Source organism: Salmo salar, chromosome 20, assembly GCF_965601325.2.
Source record: "Salmo salar chromosome 20, fSalSal1, whole genome shotgun sequence".
NCBI classification, from domain to species: Eukaryota; Metazoa; Chordata; class Actinopteri; order Salmoniformes; family Salmonidae; genus Salmo; species Salmo salar.
The window spans coordinates 85,157,484-85,184,908 of NC_138310.1; the positions used below are offsets into that span (position 1 = coordinate 85,157,484).

At 46.6% G+C, this 27,425-nt stretch overlaps 1 protein-coding gene across 1 annotated transcript in view; it reads left to right on the forward strand.

The window, feature by feature from the left end:
- LOC106594828 (ventricular zone-expressed PH domain-containing protein) overlaps window positions 1–27,425 on the forward strand; it is a 193,066-nt gene that overhangs the window by 5,504 nt on the left and 160,137 nt on the right. The gene's annotated exons all lie outside the window — the stretch shown is intronic.

Genomic DNA, 27,425 nt, shown 5'->3' on the forward strand with positions numbered 1-27,425 from the left:
AGAAAATAAAAACATGGTGTCGCCCCGTGCACACGCCTCAGTCTGATGGTCCTCTGATAGACCACTTAAGGACGGTATAACTAAATAACTGTATCTCTGAAAGTGTACGCATTCAAGGGCTCATCTAAATGTTGTAAAACTTATATGATTAACCTCTTGGCGTTCCCCTAGGATAGGGGGCGCTAAAGCGATTTTTGAAAAAAAATTGTGCCCATTTTAACCTGTTAGGGCTAGGGGGCAGTATTGACACGGCTGGATAAAAAACATACCCGATTTAATCTGGTTACCACTCCTACCCAGTAACTAGAATATGCATATACTTATTACATATGGATAGAAAACACCCTAAAGTTTCTAAAACTGTTTGAATGGTGTCTGTGAGTATAACAGAACTCAAATGGCAGGTCAGATTTATATTATACAACGTTTGACATGTTTGAACGAACCTAAATGGGAAAAAAATGCATTTTCTCGAAATGGCTGTCCCGTGGCCGACGAAGCATTTGGATCAGCCTTCAGACGCGCTAACAAGAACAAGCTCTTGGAACATAAAGGAGTCATTTTTTCGAACGAAAATACATTTGTTGTGGACCTGGGATTCCTGCAAGTGCTTTCTGATGAAGACAACCAAAGGTAAGGGATTATTGACAATAGTATACAAGACTAGATGTGATATGCGATTGTTCCAAGATGGCTAGCCTATTGCTATTGTTAGCCTATTGTTCTGAGTATCGCATCCTGTCATGTCCTGACCAGCAGATGGAGCTAGTGTTTTAGTTTTGGGGTCAGGACGTGGCATGTTTGTATTGGTTAAATGTTGGGTGGATGATTGGGACTTCCAATTGAAGGCAGGTGTGTATAGTTGCCTTTGATTGGAAGTCCTATATAGGTGTGTGTGTTTTTCTTTGGGGTTTTTTGCACTACGTTTCTAGCCTGCAGAACTATAGCTGTTGTCACTTTGTTTGAATTGTTAAGTGGATGCTCTACTCCTTTATTTTAATTAAAGATGAGTATTCACATACCTGCTGCGCCTTGGTCCATTTCTACAGAAGACAGCCGTTACAGAACCACCCACCAAAGGACCAAGCAGCAGAAGAGGAAGAAGCCACAGGAGAGAAAAAGGGAGGAATGGACATGGGAGGACGTCCTGGACGGCAAGGGAGCCTACACCTGGGAAGAGATCCTGGCCGGAAGGGATCGCCTCCCATGGGAACAGGTGGAGGCACTCAGGAGAGTGGAGGCAGCTGGACAGAGGAACCATCGGGAACGTTACGCTGGAACACGGTTGGCTAGGAAACCCGAGAGGCAGCCCCAAGATTTTTTTTGGGGGGGGCACACGGGTAGTTTGGCCAGGCCAGGGAGGAGCAGTAAGCCAGCTACCCGTGACTACAGGGAGGTGCGTACGAGGTGGAGGGCGCCATGTTACGCTGAGGTATGCACCATCTCGCCTATACGGACGCACAGCCCAGTTCGCCCAGGACCAGCGCCCCGCAGGTGCCAGGGCAAGGTGAGCATCGAGCCGGAAGGGGGGATGCCAACCCTACAATCAAGACCGCCAGCGCGCCCTTTCGGTCCGGTGTTTCCCGCCAGACGCACTAGCATGGAGGTGCGTGTCTCCAGGCTGGCACGTCCTATACCAGCCCCACGCATCAGGAGTCTAGTGTGTCAACCCAGCCTCGCCAGTCAACAGTCACCAGAGCTGCCCGCCAGTCAACAGTCGTCAGTGCTGCCCGCCAGTCAACCATCACCAGAGCTGCCCGCCAGTCAACAGTCGTCAGAGCTGCCCGCCAGTCAACAGTCGTCAGAGCTGCCCGCCAGTCAACAGTCGTCAGAGCTGCCCGCCAGTCAACAGTCGTCAGAGCTGCCCGCCAGTCAACAGTCGCCAGAGAGGTCAGACTGCCCTGAACTGCCGGAGTGGCCAGACTGCCCTGAACTGCCAGAGTGGCCAGACTGCCCTGAACTGCCGGAGTGGCCAGACTGCCCTGAACTGCCAGAGTGGCCAGACTGCCCGGTTCTGCCAGAGTGGCCAGACTGCCCGGTTCTGCCAGAGTGGCCAGACTGCCCGGTTCTGCCAGAGGTGCCCGCCTGCCCGGATCTGCCAGGGTGCCCTGCCTGTCAGGATCGGCCAGAGTGGCCCTCCTGTCCTCCGGCCCAGCCCGAGGGGCTCTCCTGTCCTCCGGCCCAGCCCGAGGGGCCCTCCTGCCCTCCGGTCCAGCCCGAGGGGCCCTCCTGCTCTCCGGCCCAGCCCGAGGGGCCCTCCTGCTCTCCGGCCCAGCCCGAGGGGCCCTCCTGCTCTCCGGCCCAGCCCGAGGGGCCCTCCTGCTCTCCGGCCCAGCCCGAGGGGCCCTCCTGCTCTCCGGCCCAGCCCGAGGGGCCCTCCTGCTCTCCCGGCCCATCCCGAGGTGCCCTCCTGCTCTCCGGCCCAGCCCGAGGGGCCCTCCTGCTCTCCGGCCCAGCCCGAGGGGCCCTCCTGCCCTCCGGCCCAGCCCGAGTGGCCCTCCTGCCCTCCGGCCCAGCCCGAGGGGCCCTCCTGCTCTCCGGCCCAGCCCGAGGGGCCCTCCTGCTCTCCGGCCCAGCCCGAGGGGCCCTCCTGCTCTCCGGCCCAGCCCGAGGTGGCCCTCCTGCTCTCCGGCCCAGCCCGAGGGGCCCTCCTGCTCTCCGGCCCAGCCCGAGTGGCCCTCCTGCCCTCCGGTCCAGCCCGAGTGGCCCTCCTGTCCCCCGGCCCAGCCCGAGTGGCCCTCCTGCCCTCCGGTCCAGCCCGAGGGGCCCTCCTGCTCTCCGGCCCAGCCCGAGGGGCCCTCCTGCTCTCCGGCCCAGCCCGAGGGGCCCTCCTGCTCTCCGGCCCAGCCCGAGGTGCCCTCCTGCTCTCCGGCCCAGCCCGAGGTGCCCTCCTGCTCTCCGGCCCAGCCCGAGGGGCCCTCCTGCCCTCCGGCCCAGCCCGAGTGGCCCTCCTGCCCTCCGGCCCAGCCCGAGGGGCCCTCCTGCTCTCCGGCCCAGCCCGAGGGGCCCTCCTGCTCTCCGGCCCAGCCCGAGGGGCCCTCCTGCCCTCCGGCCCAGCCCGAGGGGCCCTCCTGCTCTCCGGCCCAGCCCGAGGTGCCCTCCTGCTCTCCGGCCCAGCCCGAGGGGCCCTCCTGCTCTCCGGCCCAGCCCGAGTGGCCCTCCTGCCCTCCGGTCCAGCCGAGTGGCCCTCCTGTCCCCCGGCCCAGCCCGAGTGGCCCTCCTGCCCTCGGTCCAGCCCGAGGGCCCTCCTGCTCTCCGGCCCAGCCCGAGGGGCCCTCCTGCTCTCCGGCCCAGCCCGAGGGGCCCTCCTGCTCTCCGGCCCAGCCCGAGGGGCCCTCCTGCTCTCCGGCCCAGCCCGAGGGGCCCTCCTGCCCTCCGGCCCAGCCCGAGGGGCCCTCCTGCCCTCCGGCCCAGCCCGAGGGGCCCTCCTGTCCCTCCGGCCCAGCCCGAGGGGCCCTACTGCCCTCCGGCCCAGCCCGAGTGGCCCTCCTGCCCTCCGGTCCAGCCCGAGTGGCCCTCCTGTCCCCCGGCCCAGCCCGAGTGGCCCTCCTGTCCCCCGGCCCAGCCCGAGTGGCCCTCCTGTCCCCCGGCCCAGCCCGAGGGGCCCTCCTGTCCCCCGGCCCAGCCCGAGGGGCCCTCCTGTCCCCCGGCCCAGCCCGAGTGGCCCTCCTGTCCTCCGGCCCAGCCCGAGGGGCCCTCCTGTCCTCCGGCCCAGCCCGAGGGGCCCTCCTGCCCTCCGGTCCAGCCCGAGGGGCCCTCCTGCTCTCCGGCCCAGCCCGAGGGGCCCTCCTGCTCTCCGGCCCAGCCCGAGGGGCCCTCCTGCTCTCCGGCCCAGCCCGAGGGGCCCTCCTGCTCTCCGGCCCAGCCCGAGGGGCCCTCCTGCTCTCCGGCCCAGCCCGAGGGGCCCTCCTGCTCTCCGGCCCAGCCCGAGGGGCCCTCCTGCCCTCCGGCCCAGCCCGAGTGGCCCTCCTGCCCTCCGGTCCAGCCCGAGTGGCCCTCCTGTCCCCCGGCCCAGCCCGAGTGGCCCTCCTGTCCCCCGGCTCAGCCCGAGTGGCCCTCCTGTCCCCCGGCCCAGCCCGAGTGGCCCTCCTGTCCCCCGGCCCAGCCCGAGTGGCCCTCCTGTCCCCCGGCCCAGCCCGAGTGGCCCTCCTGTCCCCCGGCCCAGCCCGAGTGGCCCTCCTGTCCCCCGGCCCAGCCCGAGTGGCCCTCCTGCCCTCCGGCCCAGCCCGAGTGGCCCTCCTGTCCCCCGGCCCAGCCCGAGTGGCCCTCCTGTCCCCCGGCCCAGCCCGAGTGGCCCTCCTGTCCCCCGGCCCAGCCCGAGGGGCCCTCCTGTCCCCCGGTCCAGCCCGAGGGGTCCTCCTGTCCTCCGGCCCAGCACGAGTGGTCCGTCTGCCAGGGTCAGCCCAAGTGGCCCATCTGCCCGGCGCAGTTAGCAGCGCCACCGAAGTGGGCTACGCCGACGGTGGAGCAAGGTCCACGCCCTGCACCTGAGCCACCTCCAGGATAGGTGGGTTGGGGAGGGAGAGTGTAGCACAGTGCCGTCGGTGACGGCAGCCACCCTCCCTTCCCTCCCTTACTGTTTTAGGGTTATTGTTTATGGGTTTTGTGTTGGTTTTTTTTTGTTGGTAGGTGCATTCCGGGGTCTGCACCTTGAGGGGGGGGTACTGTCACGTCCTGACCAGCAGATGGAGCTAGTGTTTTAGTTTTGGGGTCAGGACGTGGCATGTTTGTATTGGTTAAATGTTGGGTGGATGATTGGGACTTCCAATTGAAGGCAGGTGTGTATAGTTGCCTTTGATTGGAAGTCCTATATAGGTGTGTGTGTTTTTCTTTGGGGTTGTGGGTGGTTGTTTTTGCACTGCGTTTCTAGCCTGCAGAACTATAGCTGTTGTCACTTTGTTTGAATTGTTAAGTGGATGCTCTACTCCTTTATTTTAATTAAAGATGAGTATTCACATACCTGCTGCGCCTTGGTCCATTTCTACAGAAGACAGCCGTTACACATCCACTTTTATCGCAAAGTGTGATTACCCAGTAAAGTTATTTTTAAATCTGGCATTACAGGTGCTTTCAAGAGATATTCATCTATAAATCTTAGAATGACAATATTACATTTTAAAAATGTTTTCGAATAGTAATTTAGTAAATTGTAGCTCTGTTTCATCGGATGCATTTGAGGGAAAATAGTTAGTCAACGTTACGCACCGATGTAAAATGCTGTTTTTATATATAAATATGAACTTTATCGAACAAAAGAATGCATGTATTGTGTAACATGATGTCCTAGGTGTGTCATCTGATGAAGATTGTCAAAGGTTAGTGCTGCATTTAGCTGTTTTTTGGTTATTTGTGATGCATGTGGTTGGTCGGAAAATGGCTATGTGGCTACTTTTACGATATACTCCTCTAACATAATCTAATGTTTTGCTTTTGCTGTAAAGCCTTTTTGAAATCTGACAACGTGGTTCGATTCAGGAGAGGTGTATCTATAAAACTATATAATTTGAGAAAAAAAAAATATATATATTTTTTTATAACATTTTGTTATGCTAATGGCGATATGATTTTTCGTTGGATGTCGGACGGAGGCCGCACAGGGGTTAAATATGAAACAATTTATTTGAATTTTTTAATTTTTTTAATTTGTATTATTATTTATTGAATATTCGAAACATACAATATACTTACAGTGAAGCTGCTTAATAACTACATCATACCAGTCATCCAACAGATTCCCATTCAGAGCGACACACAGAAGCATCCTGGGTCAATGCCCTGCTCAAGGGCATGTTGACCGATCTACCATCATGCCAAAAAACGTGATCCCGTACCCTCCAAGATCCCCCCACAGTTCCCCAATAGTTCTCCCTCAACCATTTGAGATCCCTCCCACAGTCCCCCCAAAGGAAGAAAAAATAAATAAAAAATATGAATTCCATTCCCCACCCCCAAGAGCCCCCCAATGCACCAACAACCAAGAGAATGAACTAAAGAGAAAAAAGGAAAAGAGAGAAAAAAACAGCAAACAACAATGCAAAACAAATAAAAATAAATAAATAATGTAAAACAAAGGGACATCAAGGACAACTAAAATCATAACAGCAATACCAACTGTATATGTTTGTGTGCATGTCTGGCACTATTACATGCATGTGTGTGTTCTTGTATGTGTTTATTTGAATGAGAGTGTGTGTATATGAATGTGTACAAACACCTGCACGGCATCAGCCTAAGGCAAACCGACATTAGTTGTAAAAACACTGCCACTTAGTGTCATTCAAATGTACTTTACATATTTTAAATTTTTTTAACTTTTATCTTTGACCATCATTCTATCTCTCACACAGCAACTCCACTCCCACTTGTCTCAAATTCCACATACCAACCCTCAGCTTCCCTCAGCCCGTCCCATCTATCTCTGCTGGCCACCCACTTCTGTTTTCTACACAACACATATCTTTCAACTACATTTACATTTACATTTAAGACATTTAGCAGACGCTCTTATCCAGAGCGACTTACAAATTGGTGCATTCACCTTATAATATCCAGTGGAACAACCACTCTGTGCATCTAAATCTTTTAAGGGGGGGGGGTTTGAAGGATTACTTTATCCTATCCCAGGTATTCCTTAAAGAGGTGGGGTTTCAGGTGTCTCCGGAAGGTGGTGATTGACTCCGCTGTCCTGGCGTCGTGAGGGAGCTTGTTCCACCATTGGGGTGCCAGAGCAGCGAACAGTTTTGACTGGGCTGAGCGGGAACTGTGCTTCCTCAGAGGTAGGGAGGCGAGCAGGCCAGAGGTGGATGAACGCAGTGCCCTTGTTTGGGTGTAGGGCCTGATCAGAGCCTGAAGGTACGGAGGTGCCGTTCCCCTCACAGCTCCGTAGGCAAGCACCATGGTCTTGTAGCGGATGCGAGCTTCAACTGGAAGCCCGTGGAGAGAGTGGAGGAGCGGGGTGACGTGAGAGAACTTGGGAAGGTTGAACACCAGACGGGCTGTGGCGTTCTGGATGAGTTGTAGGGGTTTAGTGGCACAGGCAGGGAGCCCAGCCAACAGCGAGTTGCAGTAATCCAGGCGGGAGATGACAAGTGCCTGGATTAGGACCTGCGCCGCTTCCTGTGTGAGGCAGGGTCGTACTCTGCGAATGTTGTAGAGCATGAACCTACAGGATCGGGTCACCGCCTTGATGTTAGTGGAGAACGACAGGGTGTTGTCCAGGGTCACGCCGAGGCTCTTAGCACTCTGGGAGGAGGACACAAGGGAGTTGTCAACCGTGATGGCGAGATCATGGAACGGGCAGTCCTTCCCCGGGAGGAAGAGCAGCTCCGTCTTGCCGAGGTTCAGCTTGAGGTGGTGATCCGTCATCCACACTGATATGTCTGCCAGACATGCAGAGATGCGATTCGCCACCTGGTTGTCAGAAGGGGGAAAGGAGAAGATTAATTGTGTGTCGTCTGCACTCGCAATGATAGGAGAGACCATGTGAGGATATGACAGAGCCAAGAGACTTGGTGTATAGCGAGAATAGGAGAGGGCCTAGAACAGAGCCCTGGGGGACACCAGTGGTGAGAGCACGTGGTGCGGAGACAGATTCTCGCCACGCCACCTGGTAGGAGCGACCTGTCAGGTAGGACGCAATCCAAGCGTGGGCCGCGCCGGAGATGCCCAGCTCGGAGAGGGTGGAGAGGAGGATCTGGTGGTTCACAGTATCAAAGGCAGCAGATAGGTCTAGAAGGATGAGAGCAGAGGAGAGAGAGTTAGCTTTAGCAGTGCGGAGTGCCTCCGTGACACAGAGAAGAGCAGTCTCAGTTGAATGCCCAGTCTTGAAACCTGACTGATTAGGATCAAGAAGGTCATTCTGAGAGAGATAGCAAGAGAGCTGGCCAAGGACGGCACGTTCAAGAGTTTTGGAGAGAAAAGAAAGAAGGGATACTGGTCTGTAGTTGTTGACATCAGAGGGATCGAGTGTAGGTTTTTTCAGAAGGGGTGCAACTCTCGCTCTCTTGAAGACGGAAGGGACGTAGCCAGCGGTCAAGGATGAGTTGATGAGCGAGGTGAGGTAGGGGAGAAGGTCTCCGGAAATGGTCTGGATAAGAGAGGAGGGGATAGGGTCAAGTGGGCAGGTTGGGCGGCCGGCCGTCACAAGACGTGAGATTTCATCTGGAGAGAGAGGGGAGAAAGAGGTCAAAGCACAGGGTAGGGCAGTGTGAGCAGGACCAGCAGTGTCGTTTGACTTAGCAAACGAGGATCGGATGTCGTCAACCTTCTTTTCAAAATGGTTGACGAAGTCATCCGCAGAGAGGGAGGAGGGGGGGGGGGGGAGGGGGAGGAGGATTCAGGAGGGAGGAGAAGGTAGCAAAGAGCTTCCTAGGGTTAGAGGCAGATGCTTGGAATTTAGAGTGGTAGAAAGTGGCTTTAGCAGCAGAGACAGAAGAGGAAAATGTAGAGAGGAGGGAGTGAAAGGATGCCAGGTCCGCAGGGAGGCGAGTTTTCCTCCATTTCCGCTCGGCTGCCCGGAGCCCTGTTCTGTGAGCTCGCAGTGAGTCGTCGAGCCACGGAGCAGGAGGGGAGGACCGAGCCGGCCTGGAGGATAGGGGACAGAGAAAATCAAAGGATGCAGAGACGGAGGAGAGGAGGATTGAGGAGGCAGAATCAGGAGATAGGTTGGAGAAGGTTTGAGCAGAGGGGAGAGATGATAGGATGGAAGAAGAGAGAGAGCGAAGGTTGAGACGGCGCAATACCCTCCGAGTATGGGCAGAGTGAGACGTGTTGGATGAGAGCGAGAGGGAAAAGGATACAAGGTAGTGGTCAGAGACTTGGAGGGGAGTTGCAATGAGATTAGTGGAAGAACAGCATCTAGTAAAGATGAGGTCAAGCGTGTTGCCTGCCTTGTGAGTAGGGGGGAAGGTGAGAGGGTGAGGTCAAAAGAGGAGAGGAGTGGAAAGAAGGAGGCAGAGAGGAATGAGTCAAAGGTAGACGTGGGGAGGTTAAAGTCACCCAGAACTGTGAGAGGTGAGCCATCCTCAGGAAAGGAACTTATCAAGGCGTCAAGCTCATTGATGAACTCTCCAAGGGAACCTGGAGGGCGATAAATGATAAGGATGTTAACCTCTATGGGCTAGGTGGGACGCTAGCGTGCCACCCGTGGTGCACTCCATCAACAGCAGGTGCATTTCAAGAGCGGCAAATTTGAATCCAAATAAATGTCAAAATTCAAATTTTTCAAACATACAACTATTTTACACCCTTTGAAAGATAAACATCTCCTTAATCTAACCACGTTTTACGATTTCAAAAAGGTTTTACGGCGAAAGCATAAATTTAGAGTAAGTTAGGACAGTACATTTACAAGAGTTGTGTGTAATGTTTTGTCAATTCAAAGACAGGGTCACCAAAACCATAAAACCAGCTAAAATGATGCACTAACCTTTTACAATCTCCATCAGATGACACTCCTAGGACATTATGTTAGACAATGCATGCATTTTTAGTTCTATCAAGTTCATATTTATATCCAAAAACAGCGTTTTACTATGGCATTGATGTTGAGGAAATCGTTTCCCTCCAATAACCGGCAGTCAAGTCAGCGTCACAAATTAAATAATTAAAATTAGAAAACATTGGTAAAATATTATATTGTCATTTAAAGAATTATAGATTTAGATCTCTTGAACGCAATCAACTTGGCAGATTTAAAAATAACCTTACTGGGAAATCACACTTTGCAATAATCTGAGCACTGCGCCCAGAAAAATACGCGTTGCGATACAGACTAGACGTCATGTTGGGGAGATCTAAAATCGAAAATACTATGTAAATAATCCATTACCTTTGATTCTCTTCATCAGATGTCACTTCCAGGTATCACAGGTCCATAACGAATGTAGTTTTGTTCAAAAAAGCTCATCATTTATGTCCAAAAATCTCCGTCTTGTTAGCACATGATCTAAGCCAGCCGGACTTCTCGTCATGAACGAGGGGAAAAAATATATTTACGTTCGTTCAAACATGTCAAACGTTGTATAGCATAAATCATTAGGGCCTTTTTTAACCAGAACATGAATAATATTCAAGGTGGACGAATGCATACTCTTTTATAACGTATTGGAACGAGGGTACCCAACATGAACTCGCGCGCCAGGTGTCTAATGGGACATCATCGTTCCATGGCTCTTGTTCGGTCAGATCTCCCTCCAGAAGACTCAAAACACTTTGTAAAGGCTGGTGACATCTAGTGGAAGCAATAGGAAGTGCCAAAATATTCCTCAGCCCCTGTGTTTTTCAATGGGATAGGTTTAAAGGTAATACAACACATCAGGTATCCACTTCCTGTCAGAAAATGTCTCAGGGTTTTGCCTGCCAAATGAGTTCTGTTATACTCACAGACACCATTCAAACAGTTTTAGAAACTTTAGAGTGTTTTCTATCCATATATAATAAGTATATGCATATTCTAGTTACTGGGTAGGATTAGTAACCAGATTAAATCGGGTACATTTTTTTATCCAGACGTGCAAATGCTGCCCCCTAGCCCTAACAGGTTATGCTTGAAAGGGCTGGTAACTGTGACAGCATGGAATTCAAATGAGGAGATAGACAGATGGGTCAGGGGAGAAAGAGAGAATGTCCACTTGGGAGAGATGAGGATTCCAGTGCCACCACCCCGCTGGCCAGATGCTCTCGGGGTATGCGAGAACACGTGGGCACACGAGGAGAGAGCAGTAGGAGTAGCAGTGTTATCTGTGGTAATCCATGTTTCCGTCAGTGCCAAGAAGTCGAGGTGCTGGAGGGTAGCATAGGCTGAGATGAACTCTGCCTTGTTGGCCGCAGACCGGCAGTTCCAGAGGCTGCCGGAGACCTGGAACTCCACGTGGGTCGTGCGCGCTGGGACCACCAGGTTAGAGTGGCAGCGGCCACGCGGTGTGGAGCGTTTGTATGGCCTGTGCAGAGGGGAGAGAACAGGGATAGACAGACACATAGTTGACAAGCTACAGAAGAGGCTACGCTAATGCAAAGGAGATTGGAATGACAAGTGGACTACACATCTCGAATGTTACTATGCTGTGATGTTTAACGTACAATTTCAATCTATCTAATCGAATAGAATCCAGATTGCGAGTTGAAGATAAATACTTTTACTAAGAGTATTCATATATTAGTAATTGACTGATCCGGTCTCTCCAGATCTCCTAACAGTACTATTTCTAAGGTCAATTTTAGATCAATGCAATGCATTTTCAGCCATTCCTGAATCAGAAACCAGAAACAGGCTACCTGCGGGCAATACCAAAATAAATGGTTATTGATTCTGTATCCTCACAACAAAATCTGCAGAGCTTCGATGATTTTATGCCCCAAATATTAAACATTTTGTTGGTGGCAAGAATTCTATATAATAATTTTATCTGAAAAGCACAAAGTCATGAATCTTGCGTTGTTTTATATATCAACTCATACACCCAGTACCATGGAATCGGTACTTCAAAAATGTCTTCCAAACTATTTTGCAATCTGTATGGCACAGTTGTCAACATCCCGGTCCTCAAATGAAACTGGTATACTTTCCTATTTATGCTATTTTTGTTCCTCCGCCAGTTTTGATCCTTTATATTGGGCAGACAGACCAGTTCCCTACCTCCTCCCGCTGCCACCCGCCTCCTCCATTTTTGGGGCAATGCTGTAATCAATTGGTTGTCCTCTTGGAGTGAGCAGACCTTTCCGTACAATTCTGATAACTCCATGAAGGACATAACTCTACCATTCCAATTTACAATATCATTTAAGAACAAAATACCCTTTTCAAACATCTTTCCCATAAATACAGGTATTTTATCAAACAGCACATTTGAGTTCATCCATAATATTTGTTGTAATATTTGTTCTATCTTTTCAAAGGGATGAAATTGAAATTGTAGCCAGCTCTGCAATGCTTGTTTGAAAAAGAGAGATACTTTGAAAAAAGTATCATTTTCAATTAATCGAAAATGAGACATGGCAATCTGCACAAAGGCAAAAAGGCAATTTTTAAACAATGGATGAGCTTTTCTTAGTAATCTACTTGAGAACCATTTAGGGTTCAAATACAACTTTTGAATGAGTGACGTTTTCAGAGAGAGGGTTAGTGCTTTTATATTTAATAATCTCAACCCACCCAATTTATATTCATTATATAGATAGGCATGTTTTATTTTCTCTGGTTTAGCGTCCCAGATAAAGCAAAATATTTTTTTGCTCATATGATTTGAAAAACGAATCGTCAGGAGTAGGCAGCTCCATAAGTAAGTGAGTAAACTGAGATATGACTAAGGAGTTAATCAGGGCAATTTTTTCATAAATAGACAGGTATTTACCTCGCCATGGTTGCAGGATCTTGTCTATTTTTACAAGTTTTCTATTGAAATTCATTGTGGAGAGCTTATTTATATATTTTGTGATATGAATACAGAGTATGTGTACTTTTTTTTGTAGTTTACCATTTCATAGGTAAACTACAGGGTAATGTAAAAGTTGTATTTTTTAAGGATTCAATACGTAATATTGTACATTTATCATAATTAGGTTTTAGTCCAGAGAGTACAGAAAAGTTATCTAGATCTTTAATGAGACATTGCAGGGATCTAGCTTGTAGACTTAATATAAAACTTGAGTCATCGGCATACATGGACACCTTTGTTTTTAAGCCTTGGATTTCTAATCCTCTAGTGTTGTTATTGGAGCAGATTTTAATAGCTAGCATTTCGATGGCCATAACAAATAGATATGGTGACAGCGGACACCCTTGTTTAACTCCTCTTGACAATTCAAAACTCTCTGAGAAGTAGCCGTTATTTACTATTTTACACCTGGGGTTGCTATACATTATTTTTACCCATTTTATAAGAGAATTACCGAAATTGAAAAAATCCAGGCATTTATAAATAAAATCCAGTCTTACTTTATCAAATGCCTTTTCAAAATCCGCTATAAATACCATTCCTGGCTTCTTATATGTTTCATGATGTTCTATTATTTCTAGTAGTTGTCATATATTATCTCCAATGTATCGTCCATGTAAAAAACCTGTCTGATCAGGATGAGCAATACCTGGTAAAACCCTTTTAATTCTGAGTGCTATGCATTTTGCATCACAACATTGAAGTGTAAGGGGCCTCCAGTTTTTTAGATAGACTGGAAACTACTATAAATATGAAACTATTTGTGATAGGGATGCACGATATATCGGGATCGGACGATATTAGCTAAAATAGGCAACATTGGTATCGGCCCGATTGTCTAGTTTAACGCCGATGTTAAAAACCGATGTCAATGCTACCGTGCATACCTATATAATGTAGGTACATGACGTAATGATGCCACGTAAAATGTTCCGTTACATATGCAACACTGCATTCCTAACCTAGTGTTACGCTGAGTGGAATAGGGAAACCCAAGAGCAGACTCAGATGAGGAGACTGGGATGAAGTAACCAAGGTATTTATTGAAACACAGGGGGAAGATGGAGTGCAGGCTAGGGGAAGCTCGGGCGGGTTGCAGGAAACCAGGTGCTGAGGCTGAGGCTGGAGCGAGAGGGGTTGGGACAGGGTAAGCAGGTCCAGAGGGGAATCCAAGGGAGCAGTAGAGTGGGGAATCCAGGGCAGGGTAGCAGGATGAGGAGACGTGGGACTGGAGACAGGGACCAGAGTCAGAGCGGGCAGAACTGTAGCGGAGAGGAAAACCGTATCAGGCGAGGAAAACAGGCACAACAGGATAACAGTATCTCAATAGTAACAAACGGCTAGAAACATAGACTGACTGAGCAGAGATTACGATCTGGCAGTGTGGAAGTGGCAGGACTGAGTATTTGTAGAGGTCTTGATTATGGAACAGGTTGCAGCTGGTGGGGATCTGCTCTGTCTCGAGCACACCTGTCGCCGCCCACACAATCACACACACACAGAGAGAGAGGGAGAGGGAGAGAACACTTGGGGGAGAGGCGGCAGGTCAAGGAGTCACAGGATGAGCAGTAGAGGGCGTGGCAGCAGTAGATGTAACACCTAGCCCACACAATGTCTGCTGTGTGGATCGAGCAGTCAACAAGTCAAGGAGTCCATTTGAAAGAGTAAGAACATTTCAGCGAGACAACTCAAAGGCGAAATCCATTAAAGCCAAAGATAATGGAATTCATTGCCCTTGACAATCAACTGTTCTCTGTCTTGGGTGATGTTGGCTTTCGCCGACTGGTCGAGCACCGGTACACACTACCAAGTGCGCTCGTTTTCAGATGTTGCCCTACCGGAGTTACACAGTAATAGCGTCACTGCTATTATCTTCATGACATACATACTATGGAACGCCGTTTGGGTCTTTGCGTGTCAAAAACGATACAGTAGCACTGTCAAAGCTGTACAAAAAAGTCTGCAAACAAGCAAACACCGGCCACGAACGATGTGTTTACAATACCGCGTTGGTAATAAAGCATCATTTGTTCGACCACAACTTCTGGGGTAGCTAGCTTTAGCTTGGTATCTAGCTAGCACCAATACAACCAGCTTGAAAACAATGACCAGTAGAAACTGCAGTCATTTTCATTATTCTTAGCAATGATTTAGGAATCCTTGTGAGTAAGTATTAGCTAGGTTGCCACTTGTTGTTTGGCTATTGAAATTGAACTTCAGTTCATGAAAATAAATAGCTAGCTAGCTACTTAACCCTGTTGCCCAAAGCTAACGTTATAAGCAGCCAGCTAGCTTCATCTGGCTAGAGAGGCCCGACCGGACTGGGTTATGTGTTGTGAAGTTAGCCACAATAAGGATTAGGCACAATAGTGGAATTTGCAGTTTGCCTTCAAAATAAAAGTATGTCATCGACTGATGCAAATTAATACAAATAGTAGAATTATGCCATACTTTTATTTTGAAGGCTAACCTCAAAGTCCACTATTGTGGCAAGTTTCACATAGATGGGTCCGACCACCATTAACCTCTCTAGGGCCGGCGGGACGAAATCGTCCCACCTACGTAACAGCCAGTGGAATCCTGTGGCGCGTTATTCAAATACCTTAGAAATGCTATTACTTCAATTTCTCAAACATATGACTATTTTACACCATTTTAAAGACAGGACTCTCGTTAATCTAACCACACTGTCCGATTTCAAAAAGGCTTTACAACGAAAGCAAAACATTAGATTATGTCAGCAGAGTACCCAGCCAGAAATAATCAGACACCCATTTTTCAAGCTAGCATATAATGTCACAAAAACCCAGAAGACAGCTAAATGCAGCACTAACCTTTGATGATCTTCATCAGATGACACACCTAGGACATTATGTTATACAATACATACATGTTTTGTTCAATCAAGTTCATATTTATATCAAAAACCAGCTTTTTACATTAGCATGTGACGTTCAGAACTAGCATACCCCCCGCAAACTTCCGGTGAATTTACAAAAAATTTACTAAATTACTCACGATAAACGTTCACAAAAAGCATAACAATTATTTTAAGAATTATAGATACAGAACTCCTCTATGCACTCGATATGTCCGATTTTAAAATAGCTTTTCGGTGAAAGCACATTTTGCAATATTCTAAGTAGATAGCCCGGCATCACAGGGCTAGCTATTTAGACACCCAGCAAGTTTAGCACTCACCAAAATCAGATTTACTATAAGAAAAATGTTATTACCTTTGGTGTTCTTCGTCAGAATCCACTCCCAGGACTTCTACTTCAATAACAAATGTTGGTTTGGTCCCAAATAATCCATAGTTATATCCAAACAGCGGCGTTTAGTTCGTGCGTTCAAGACACTATCCGAATGGTAAAGAAGGGTGACGCGCACGACGCATTTCGTGACAAAAAAATTCTAAATATTCCATTACCGTACCTCGAAGCATGTCAACCGCTGTTTAAAATCAATTTTTATGCCATTTTTCTCGTAAAAAAGCGATAATATTCCGACCGGGAATCTGCGTTTAGGTAAAAAGACGAAAGAAAATAAAGCATGGAGTCGACTTGTGCATGCGCCTAAGCCCATTGTCCTCTGATCGGCCACTTGCCAAAAGCGATAATGTGTTTCAGCCTGGGGCTGCCTTGATATCATTCAGCTTTTTCCCGGGCTCTGAGAGCCTATGGGAGCCGTAGAAAGTGTCACGTTACAGCAAAGATCCTCAGTCTTCAATAAACAGAGACAAGAAGAACAAGATCTTGTCAGAGAGGGCACTTCCTGTAAGGAATCTTCTCAGGTTTTTGCCTGCCACATGAGTTCTGTTATACTCACAGGCACCATTCAAACAGTTTTAGAAACTTTAGGGTGTTTTCTATCCAAAACCAATAATTATATGCATATTCTAGTTACTGGGCAGGAGTAGTAACCAGATTAAATCGGGTACGTTTTTTATCCGGCCGTGTCAATACTGCCCCCTACCCCCAACAGGTTAATCAAATAAGAACTGTTTATAAATTAGGGTCATTTTAGATGATGACAGATGGCTATATAGCTAGCTAGCTAGCTATAGCTACTGAAACAGATTATGTCGTTTTACTATGTTTTTGGAGAAGAACATTGTTTGCATCCATGAGCTAGCTAGCTTTTTTTAATGACCAGCACTGTAGGTGCGCAAGACAACTTTACCAGCATCATAGCGTACGTATTGAATCGTTGAATCGTTGTGACATATTAAATACGAGTGATAGTGTAATTAATGTGTAATAACTACGTAAAACATTTATGAACGCGTTAAAGTATTATGTGACGTGCAGTCATATTCAGGTCCTGGTTGGTCAACAAGATTATTTGACACGTCAAATAGTGTTATTTGACATGTATCTTTTTTGACATGCAAAGACCCAAATGGCATTCTTTAGCCTGTTAGGGCTAGGGGGCAGTATTGACACGGCCGGATAAAAAACGTACCCGATTTAATCTGGTTACTACTCCTGCCCAGTAGCTAGAATATGCATATAATTATTGGCTTTGGATAGAAAACACCCTAACGTTTCTAAAACTGTTTGAATGGTGTCTGTGAGTATAACAGAACTCATATGGCAGGCAAAAACCTGAGAAGATTCTGTACAGGAAGTGGCCTGTCTGACAAGTTGTTGTTCATCTTGGCTCTTTTTATTGAAGACTGAGGATCTTTGCTGTAACGTGACACTTCCTACGGCTCCCATAGGCTCTCAGAGCCCGGGAAAAAGCTGAATGATATCGAGGCAGCCTCTGGCTGAAACACATTATCGCGTTTGGCAAGTGGCCGAACTGAGTACTCTGAGACTCAGGCGCGTGCACGAGTCGACCCCGTGCTTTATTTTCTTTCCTCTTTTTACCTAAACGCAGATTCCCGGTCGGAATATTATCGCTTTTTTACGAGAAAAATGGCATAAAAATTGATTTTAAACAGCGGTTGACATGCTTCGAAGTACGGTAATGGAATATTTAGAATTTTTTTGTCACGAAATGCGCCATGCTCGTCACCCTTATTTACCCTTTCGGATAGTGTCTTGAACGCACGAACAAAACGCCGCTATTTGGATATAACAATGGATTATTTGGGACCAAACCAACATTTGTTATTGAAGTAGAAGTCCTGGGAGTGCATTCTGACGAAGAACAGCAAAGGTAATAACATTTTTCTTATAGTAAATCTGAATTTGGTGAGTGCTAAACTTGCTGGGTGTCTAAATAGCTAGCCCTGTGATGCCGGGCTATCTACTGAGAATATTGCAAAATGTGCTTTCACCGAAAAGCTATTTTAGAATCGGACATATCGAGTGCATAGAGGAGTTCTGTATCTATAATTCTTAAAATAATTATGTTTTTTGTGAACGTTTATCGTGAGTAATTTAGTAAATTCACCTGCAGTGTTCGGTGGGAATGCTTGTCACATGCTAGTCACATGCTAATGTAAAAAGCTGGTTTTTGATATAAATATGAACTTGATTGAACAAAACATGCATGTATTGTATAACATAATGTCCCAGGGTTGTCATCTGATGAAGATCATCAAAGGTTAGTGCTGCATTTAGCTGTGGTTTGGGTTTATGTGACATTATATGCTAGCTTGAAAAATGGGTGTCTGATTATTTCTGGCTGGGTACTCTGCTGACATAATCTAATGTTTTGCTTTCGTTGAAAAGCCTTTTTGAAATCTGACAGTGTGGTTAGATTAACGAGAGTCTTGTCTTTAAAATGGTGTAAAATAGTCATATGTTTGAAAAATTGGAAGTTTTTGCATTTTTGAGGTATTTGAATATCGCGCCACGGGATTACACTGGCTGTTGAGTAGGTGGGACGCCCATAGAGGTTAGAAATCCTGGTTGAGAATTAAACGACTGAACAAATTAACAACCAAACAGCACAGCAAGTAAGTGAAAGAAATTGGTTTTGATTATGTTTTACTGGTAATGGGGACATAGGTAAATGCCAACAAAATAACTTTTTGGTCAGTGTGGTGTGTTTGTAACCTTTATTTAACTAGGAAAGTCAGTTAAGAACAAATTGTTATTTACAATGACAGCCCGGATGACGCTGGGACAATTGTGCGCCACCCTATGGGACTCCCAATCATGGCCGGATGTGATACAGCCTGGATTCGAACCAGAGACTGTTGTTACTTCTCTTGCACTGAGATGCAGTGCCTTAGACCGCTGCGTCCATGTGTGTGTGTGTGTGTGTTAATTATGTAACTCTACTAGAATGCTTAAAAGGCAGCTAAAATGTAAAATATTGGTTATTGGTTATCGGTATCGGGGTTTTTTTGCAAGGAAAATATCGGGTATCGGCCAAAAAATGTCATATCGGTGCATCACTAATTTGTGAGAAGATGAAATGCGACCATTGTATCCAGTCTAACAAACACTTCCAGAACAAAGAAAGCTACTACTACAACTACTAAGGACATGGTGACATCTGGTGGACAACCAGAGAATTACACAACCAGAGACTTTCTGTCGAACTATTCGTCACAGACTATCATATGTCAGGTATGACTCAGATGCAGACAGTGTCGAAGAAACATAAGTGTATTTCTAATACAGGGGTAGGCAAACGACAGGTCAAAGGCAGGCAGGAGTTAGTGATCCAGAGAAGGTGCAAATGGTCCAGAACGGCAGGCAGTCTCAGGGTTAGGGCAGGCAGAAGGGTCAAAACCAGGAAGGACTAGAAAACAGGAGCAAGAAACAGACAGGAGCAGGGGAACAAACGGTGGTAGATTTCACTAAAAATGAACTGGCAACAGACAAACAGAGAACATAGGTAAAAATACACAGGGGATAATGGGGAAGATGGGCGACACCTGGAGGGGGTGAAGACAAGCAAAAGACAGGTGGAACAGATCAGGGTGTGACACAGACGGATCGGTCAATTTCAACAGAGAGAAATGACAAAGACATACAAGTGTAAATATGTACATTGCATTTCTAAATCCGAATGAGCGTTTGTTTGAGTGCTAAATATTCATATTTACGATGAGCGTATTATTCAACTGTATGTACGATAGCTGAATTCCTTTGTCTCTCCTTCTCCCGCTCGTTCGTTCCCCATCCCTTTCATTGTGTAACCAGCCGTCATATCGGGTTAGTCCACTAGGGACTTTTCATTGCATAATGTTGGTAATCAATTCAACCTATAATGTGTGTGTTTATGTATTCCTGTGTGATTTATTTCATTAGTTCGTAAATAAATAATTAAGCCAATTTGTGTAAGCTGAGTCACCATGTAGACTAGGGTTCATGCAGATTTATAGAATATTACGACGTTCAGAATGAGACTGATATGAGGTAAAAATACATTAATAAGTGACTGTTATCCATAGATATGAATATATCTTATAAGAGTTCAATTCGGGAGATAGTAACTCGTTAAATAAGTTTTCCTGCGGTGTCCCAAGTTACTGAGTTAATTGTTACATTATTAATTTAATCACGTAATCAATTAAACATGGCTCATTGATTTGATAAGATTACCACCATCGCATTAATGAACGTCACGACAGCAGTTTCTTGCCTTAAGCTGGACACCATTCACATGTGATAGGCTAATATTGTCACACATTATTGATTTTATTGATTGAATCTTGTCTTTATGTATACTAAATAATATATGTGTGAAATGTGTTTGGATTTAGAATGGACTATTATCATGCACCTGTCTTGAAACAGGTTCGTTATTTATGTCATCTATGCAATTAAATGGCGAATATAGGACGCTTTTCCTATAGTTCATTTTCATGCCAGCCAGGTACACTATACTCCTGTTGTAAAGAGAAGCAATCTGCTTAATATTAGGAAAGTTGAGAAATAAATATAGTAGACCTAGCCTATAGAAAGCTGATGGGATCCTCCTCTTTTTAGTAGAGGCCATCACTCTGTTTTCTCACACAATTGCGCAGTCTATAGAAATGTTGCGCAACATGAGGTCATGGGCTCTCATGAAGTGTTTGATTCGATTTGCGATACATTTGCATTGACGTCAGAGTGATTAGAGGGACAATAGAGTGCTGAGTACCAGGCAGTTAGCAAGTTTGGTAGGCTACTAATGACCATCAGAGCTTGGAGATTACCGTGACTAAATGGTCACGTGGAATTTGACTCCCGTCATGACTCGTGACCGCCTGTGTGGTTGGCGGTAATACGGTCACGGTAACAGCCCTACTCTGTGCTCTGTTGCTGTAGCTGTGCTGTGCTTACTCCCCACAAGTGCTCTCTCTGTCTCTCTGTGTCACTCCCTCTCTCAATGTCACTGTCTCTGGCATTCTCTCTGTCTCTCTCGCTCTTTCTCTCTCGCTGTCTGTCTCTGTGTCTCTCTGTCTGTCTCTCTCTTTCTCTGTGGCTGAAGATGCTGGCCTCTAAAAGTGATGTGTTGCTTATATGTGTGTGTGTGTGTGTGTGTGTGTGTGTGTGTGTGTGTGTGTGTGTGTGTGTGTGTGTGTGTGTGTGTGTGTGTGTGTGTGATATACTCTCTCAGTATACCCACCCCTGTCCTGACCGATAATTTCTTGTCATTTCTCCCTCATGCTGCTCCACAGCTGTGTAACTGCAGGACATAAATAATAGAGACTGCAGAAGCATCCCTAAGTACGTACACACACACAAACACACACACTCCCATGGTTGTCGACTCGTGCAGTTCTGCAGCGTTTTTAAAAATAGCTTTCCTTCTATTCATTCATCCTGCGATGCTGCTATTGTCAGGATAGCCCTCAGGAGATCTATTCTCAGTGACTTTGTCTTTAGTAATTAATGAGACTCACAGTCAGTTACAACAAGTGCTTTACACACTTGTTACGGAATTTGGCTTATTGTGTCAAAACTCTACAGACAACACTTACAATAAAACAATCACTCACAAAAACCATGGGGAAAACAGTGGGTTAAATAATGAACACGTAATTGGGGAATTGAAACCAGGTGTCTAAAACAAAGACAAAACAAATGGAAAATGAAAAGTGGATCGGCTATGGCTAGAAGGCCGGTGACGTCGACCGCCGAACGCCGCCCGAACAAGGAGAGGGACCGACTTCGGCGGAAGTCGTGACACTGTCTTTAGTACCTTTTTAATTTTCTCATACAAGCTTCTGTGAAAGATTGTTCCAGTACAGTAGATCTACTCACATTTCAATTAACACAAAAATAGAAAGGCTTCAGAAAATAATATATACATCTTATTTTTTTTTGCCATTGCAGGTTTTTGACAACAACCTAAAACACAAAGAAAAGTAGAATTACAGTACTCAATACAAAATGTTACTGTAAACTCATGTAAACAAAAATATTTACAGTAAAAGTACAGTGCAATGGTAAATAAAACATAGTATTGTAAAGGATGGGGTGGATGGTTTATGGATCCCACCTTCTGTTATGGTCTGGCCACATCACCTCATCCACATCACAAGCAATGTCATCCCTGGCTAGGCAACGGGGAAAATATTGCATTGCGTGCCGTATCCAACCCTGGACTGACCCCACCTCAATATCTCCGCATGCCTCTTCCATTGCTTGCAGAAGAGGCAGGCGGGCATGGGGTTGGCGGTCATACACTTTCCAACGCCAAGCCGAAAATAATTCCTCAATCGGATTGAGAAATGGGGAGTATGGGGGCAAGTATACAACTGTGAAGTTGTGGTTGGTGAACCAGTCCCTGACCAGAGCAGCCCGGGGGAAACTAACATTATCCCAGATGACAACAAACCAGGGCTGCTCTGGTCCGTCGTGTACAACTGCATTATGTAGTTCATCCAGAAATATGATAATGTGTGCAGTATTGTAGGGACCTAAGGTGGCATGGTGATGGAGAACTCCTTGCAGACTAATGGCGGCACAAAAGGTGATATTTGCCCCGCGCTGCCCAGGGACATTCACAACGGCTCTTTGTCCTATAACATTTCGGCCCCGACGCCTGATTTTAGCTAAATTGATTCCAGCTTCATCAATGAAAATTAACTTATAAGGCTGTTCAGCTGCATCAAAGTTGACTCTTTGTAACAGAAAATGCATACACTGTACCGTGAATATGGTGTAACTCAAAACACAGGACTACAATGTCTACATTTTCACACAAGGATGGGGTTGGGTTGGGTGAGACACATTCAGTCAAACTACAAGCTACAGGCAAGGCACGTGCCCCCACAGAACTGTCTGGCAGTTCTGTAGAAAATGCAAGAATATGATGTCATTGGTTAGGTTCTTTTTTACATCCTGTACTGTCATACTGTACGCAGAAACATCAAAACTGTATTACATGTACTTCACAGCACTATACCAATTGTTTTTGTTCACTGAGGAGCATAGACATAATATTGTAGGACTACATTGTAATGTACTGTGATGCAGAATGATGTGCAACAATTACATAGGTACAGTCTCTAGAAAGTTGAAGACATACCTGTTCTCCAGTTTAAATGTCTGTATTATGGATGCTACCGTGTAGCGACTCAGGTTGGGCTGGACTCTGCCCTCATCGTCAGGCCATGATTTATGACATGGTCCACCAAAGTGGCCCTAATGTCGTCGGAAATATGTATCCATCTATTGCCTGGTCCCCTTCTTTGTTCTTGTCCTCGTCGTACTCCTCTTCCTTTTCCTCTCACTCTCACTGCCTCCATGTTTGCATAGTTCTCACAAAAGAGGTGAGCTTACCTGAGGTGTATTTGTAGTGCTAAGGCTCAGACTAATTGGTGTTCAATTACTGTATAAGTGTTTTCTTGTGTGTGTGTGTGTGTGTGTGGGTATTGACAATTTCAGGTATGTTTTGCATTTTGAATAGAAGTGTTTTCCCAATGATTGCAAGAGATTTCGTTATTGAACGAAGTGTCAAATGTAAGAAACAGTGTGTAGTGTTTTGCAAGGTGTGTTGCAGAATTGCAAACAAAGTGCAAAGCAGAAAATGTGTTTGTACTTTTGGTGCCTTTGTTTAAGGCATGGTTACAAAAGTTAAGATTTTGATGCTTTTGTCTAAGCATTCACTTTCAGTGTGTAAGCAATTGGCAAAAACATGTTATGCCAAAATAACATGCAAAACAGTCACACAGGTGGTGCTCTGCCATTCTGATCCGAAGGTGATTAACAGTAGAGCTATTCAAAGGGCGGGAAAGTGAATTTTTATCTGGTTTCGTTTGGTCTTTTAGTTGAGTGAATTCTGGAATTCAAACACTCCTTGTAAACATTCCCTGGAATAGAATCTAAGCTCCCTCCCTCATCCCCCTCTCTTGCTGCCCCATATCACAAAGCCACGCCGTAATTATGTGCATAATTGTGTGTGTAGACCCCAGGCAGCGTTCTGTCCTGTTCTGATGCCAGTATACCAGGATGTGATATTCTTCCCACACGCACAAGCACACATTCCTGTTATAGGACTTACTGAGACAACATACATTAGTCAATGTGAAAACCTACAGGAGATAAACATGTCAACTAGCCATTATTACCAAACGGTCACTGCCCTCTCTGTGCAGGAGATAAACATGTCAACTAGCCATTATTACCAAACGGTCACCGCCGTCTCTGTGCAGGAGATAAACATGTCAACTAGCCATTATTTCTGCTCTTTCCTGTCTATGGATGGTAGAGAAGGAAAAGGATGTTATGTTATAACATAAAGATGTTATTCAGCAGGTGCATATCACACAGAGACAGGGCTGAGTGAGCACTGAGACAGAGATGGGGGGGGGGGGGGGGGTCACTTATAGAGCACACAAAAGGACCAGTGTTCGTTCTTTCTTTCTTTCTTTCTTTCTTTCTTTCTTTCTTTCTTTCTTTCTTTCTTTCTTTCTTTCTTTCTTTCTTTCTTTCTTTCTGTCTGTCTGTCTGTCTGTCTGTCTGTCTGTCTCTCTTTCTCTCTCTCTCACACTCTCTCTCTCACTCTCTCTCTCACTCTCTATCTCTTTCTTTCTCACACTCTCTCTCTCTCTCTCTGTCTCACTCTCTTTCTCTGTCTCACTCTCTCCCTATCTCTCTCTTGTCCTGACATACCCCCTACCCTAGCGCCAGACCTCCCGTACACCTTCACCCCTCACCTAGTGCCCCACTCAGGAGCTCTCTCTCTCTGGGCTAGGGCTGGGGAGCACGCAAGGGTCCCTCTGGAGCTAATGCACAGTCACCTGCCTGTGTCCAGCCTCTCTTTCACACGTGTCTCAGTATGTGTTTGAGACTATGTGTTTAAAGGCTGCATTCCTGAGCTTGCTGATCTGTAGCCGGGTGATTAATAGTAACTAGCTGATTGTTTAAAAGCTGAATTCCTCAGGCCTGCTCTTACACACAAAGAACTGACTGGTCAACCACAACACACAAATATAGTTATAGTCTGGGGCTGTGTGTGATTCTGGGACTTAACTCCCAAACTAAAGCAGAGTTAGGAGATCAGAGGCAGAAGCTGCTGGCAGAACTGTCAGAACTATTTCAGTCACAGTGCAGACAGAAGGCATTCAGGTGGAATAATGGAAGTTCAGTGTGTGAGGGGTCTGCAGGTTACACCAGGAATTCAGGACACTGAAATACTATCCGCCTCTCTCTCTCTCTCTCTCTCTCTCTCTCTCTCTCTCTCTCTCTCTCTCTCTCTCTCTATCCTTCCATCTCTCTCTCTCTCTATCCTTCCGTCTCTCTCTCTATCCTTCCGTCTCTCTCTCTATCCTTCCGTCTGTCTGTCTGTCTGTCTGTCTGTCTGTCTGTCTGTCTGTCTGTCTGTCTGTCTGTCTGTCTGTCTGTCTGTCTCTCTCTCTCTCTCAATTTTCAATTCAATTCCAAGTGCTTTGTTGGCATGGGAATCATATGTTCACATTGCCAACGCAGGTGAAATACATAATAAACAAAAGTGATATAAACAATCAGAAATGATCAGTAAACATTACACTCACAAAAGGTTCAAAAGAAAGAGGCATTTCAAATGTTATATTATGGCTATGTACAGTGTTGTAACAATGTGTTGAAATACAAACGATAGGGGGCCTCTCGGGTGGCACAGTGGTCCAAGGCACCGCATCGCAGTGCTAGCTGTGCCACCAGAGATTCTGGGTTCAAGCCCAGGCTCTGTTGCAGCCTGCCGTGACCGGGAGGTCCATGGGGCGATGCACAATTGGCCCAGTGTCGTCCGGGTTAGGAGGGTTTGGCCTGCAGGGATATCCTTGTCTCATCGCGCACTAGTGACTTGCTTGCTGACCAGGTCACCAGGTGCACAGTGTTTCCTCCAACACATTGGTGCGGCTGGCTTCCAGGTTGGATGTGCGTTGTGTCAAGAAGCAGTGTGGCTTGGTTGGGTTGCGTTTCAGAGGACGCATGGCTCTCGACCTTTGCCTCTCCTGAGTCCATGTGGGAGTTGCAGTGATGGATACCACAAAATTATTTTGGGGTCTGTGTAATCTGAGGGAAATATGAGTCTCTAATATGACAGGTGGTTAGGAAGTGCGCTCATTTCCACCTCATTTTGTGGGCAGTGTGTCTTCTCTTGAGAGCCAAGTCCCTATGGCGGCCTCTCAATAGCAAGGCTTTGCTCAGTCTGTACATATTCAAAGCTTTCCTTCATTTTGGGTCAGTCACAGTGGCCAGGCATTCTGCCAGTGTGTACTGTGTTTAGGTCCAAATAGCATTCTAGTTTGCTCTGTCTTTTGGTTAATTCTCTCTCGCTCTCCCCTTTCCACACACCTACTCTCGTCACAGGTGATAAAAGACACTTTGATTACTGGTACTCTATTGGTGTCAGTGTCACTGTGAAATATCTCATTTGAAACCTATAGTGATTGTGCCCTATCAAGTTGTATCCAGCCTTACTGCCAGGAGAGATAAAGCCAACCCATCCCTCTGTGTTGATGACTGTGTGGTTGTTTGGATTCAAAACTGGCATAGCATTCCCGCCTCCGTATCCTGGCGATGTGTTGCCATGGACTCTGTGGGCAGGAATTGGGTTTGATGGTGAACTGTAGTCTCCTCCACATTAGCTCTTCAATGTAGTAAAACACTCAACAGAAGATTTCAGAAATCGTGCCAAAAAAGTAATTTATACTGAACAAAAATCGAAACGCAACATGCAACAATGTCTAAGACTTTGCTGAGTTATAGTTCATGTAAGGAAATCAGTCAGTTAAAATAAATAAATTAGACCCTAATCTATAGATTTCACATGACTGGGCAGGGGCGCAGCCTTGGGTGGGCTTGGGAGGGCATAGTCCCGACCACATGGGAGACAGGCACACTCACTGTAGAGCCAGTTTATCTCCATAAAAGGGCTTTATTACAGACAGAAATACTCCTCAGCACCCCCCCTGACGATCCCACAGGTGAAGAAACCGGATGTGGAGGTCCTGGGCTGGCGTGGTCTGCGGTTGTGAGGCCAGCTGGACATACTGCCAAATTCTCTAAATTGACATTGGTTTATGGTAGAGAAATTAACATTAAATTATCTGGAAACAGCTTTGTTGGACATTCCTGCAGTCAGCACGCCAATTTCACGCTCCCTCAAAACTTCTGTGGCATTGTGTTGTGTGACAAAACGGCACATTTTAGAGTGGCCTTTTATTGTCCCCAGAACAAGGTGCACCTGTGTAATGATCATGCTGTTTAATCAGCTTCTTGATATGCCACACCTGTCAGGTGGATGGATTATCTTGGCAAAGGAGAAATGCTCACTAACATGGAGCGAACTAAGCTTTCTCTGCATATGTAACATTTCTGGGATCTTTTATTTCAGCTCATGAAACATGGGCCAACACTTTACATGTTGCGTTTATATTTTTGTTCAGTGTATATTACTGTTTGTGTGTGTTCTTGCGTCCGTGTCTGATAACACACAGTCAGAATAATCAATACTCAATCGTCCCTGACCCATGTGTGTACAGTACAGCTGAATATGGTACAGTACCTCTCTGAGTGTTAATATTTCCAGAGAGGGCCGGAGGAGCCCAGGTGAGGGTGGTAAATGGTTACCTTTTTAAATGAGGAATCTCACCGCTCCTGGGAG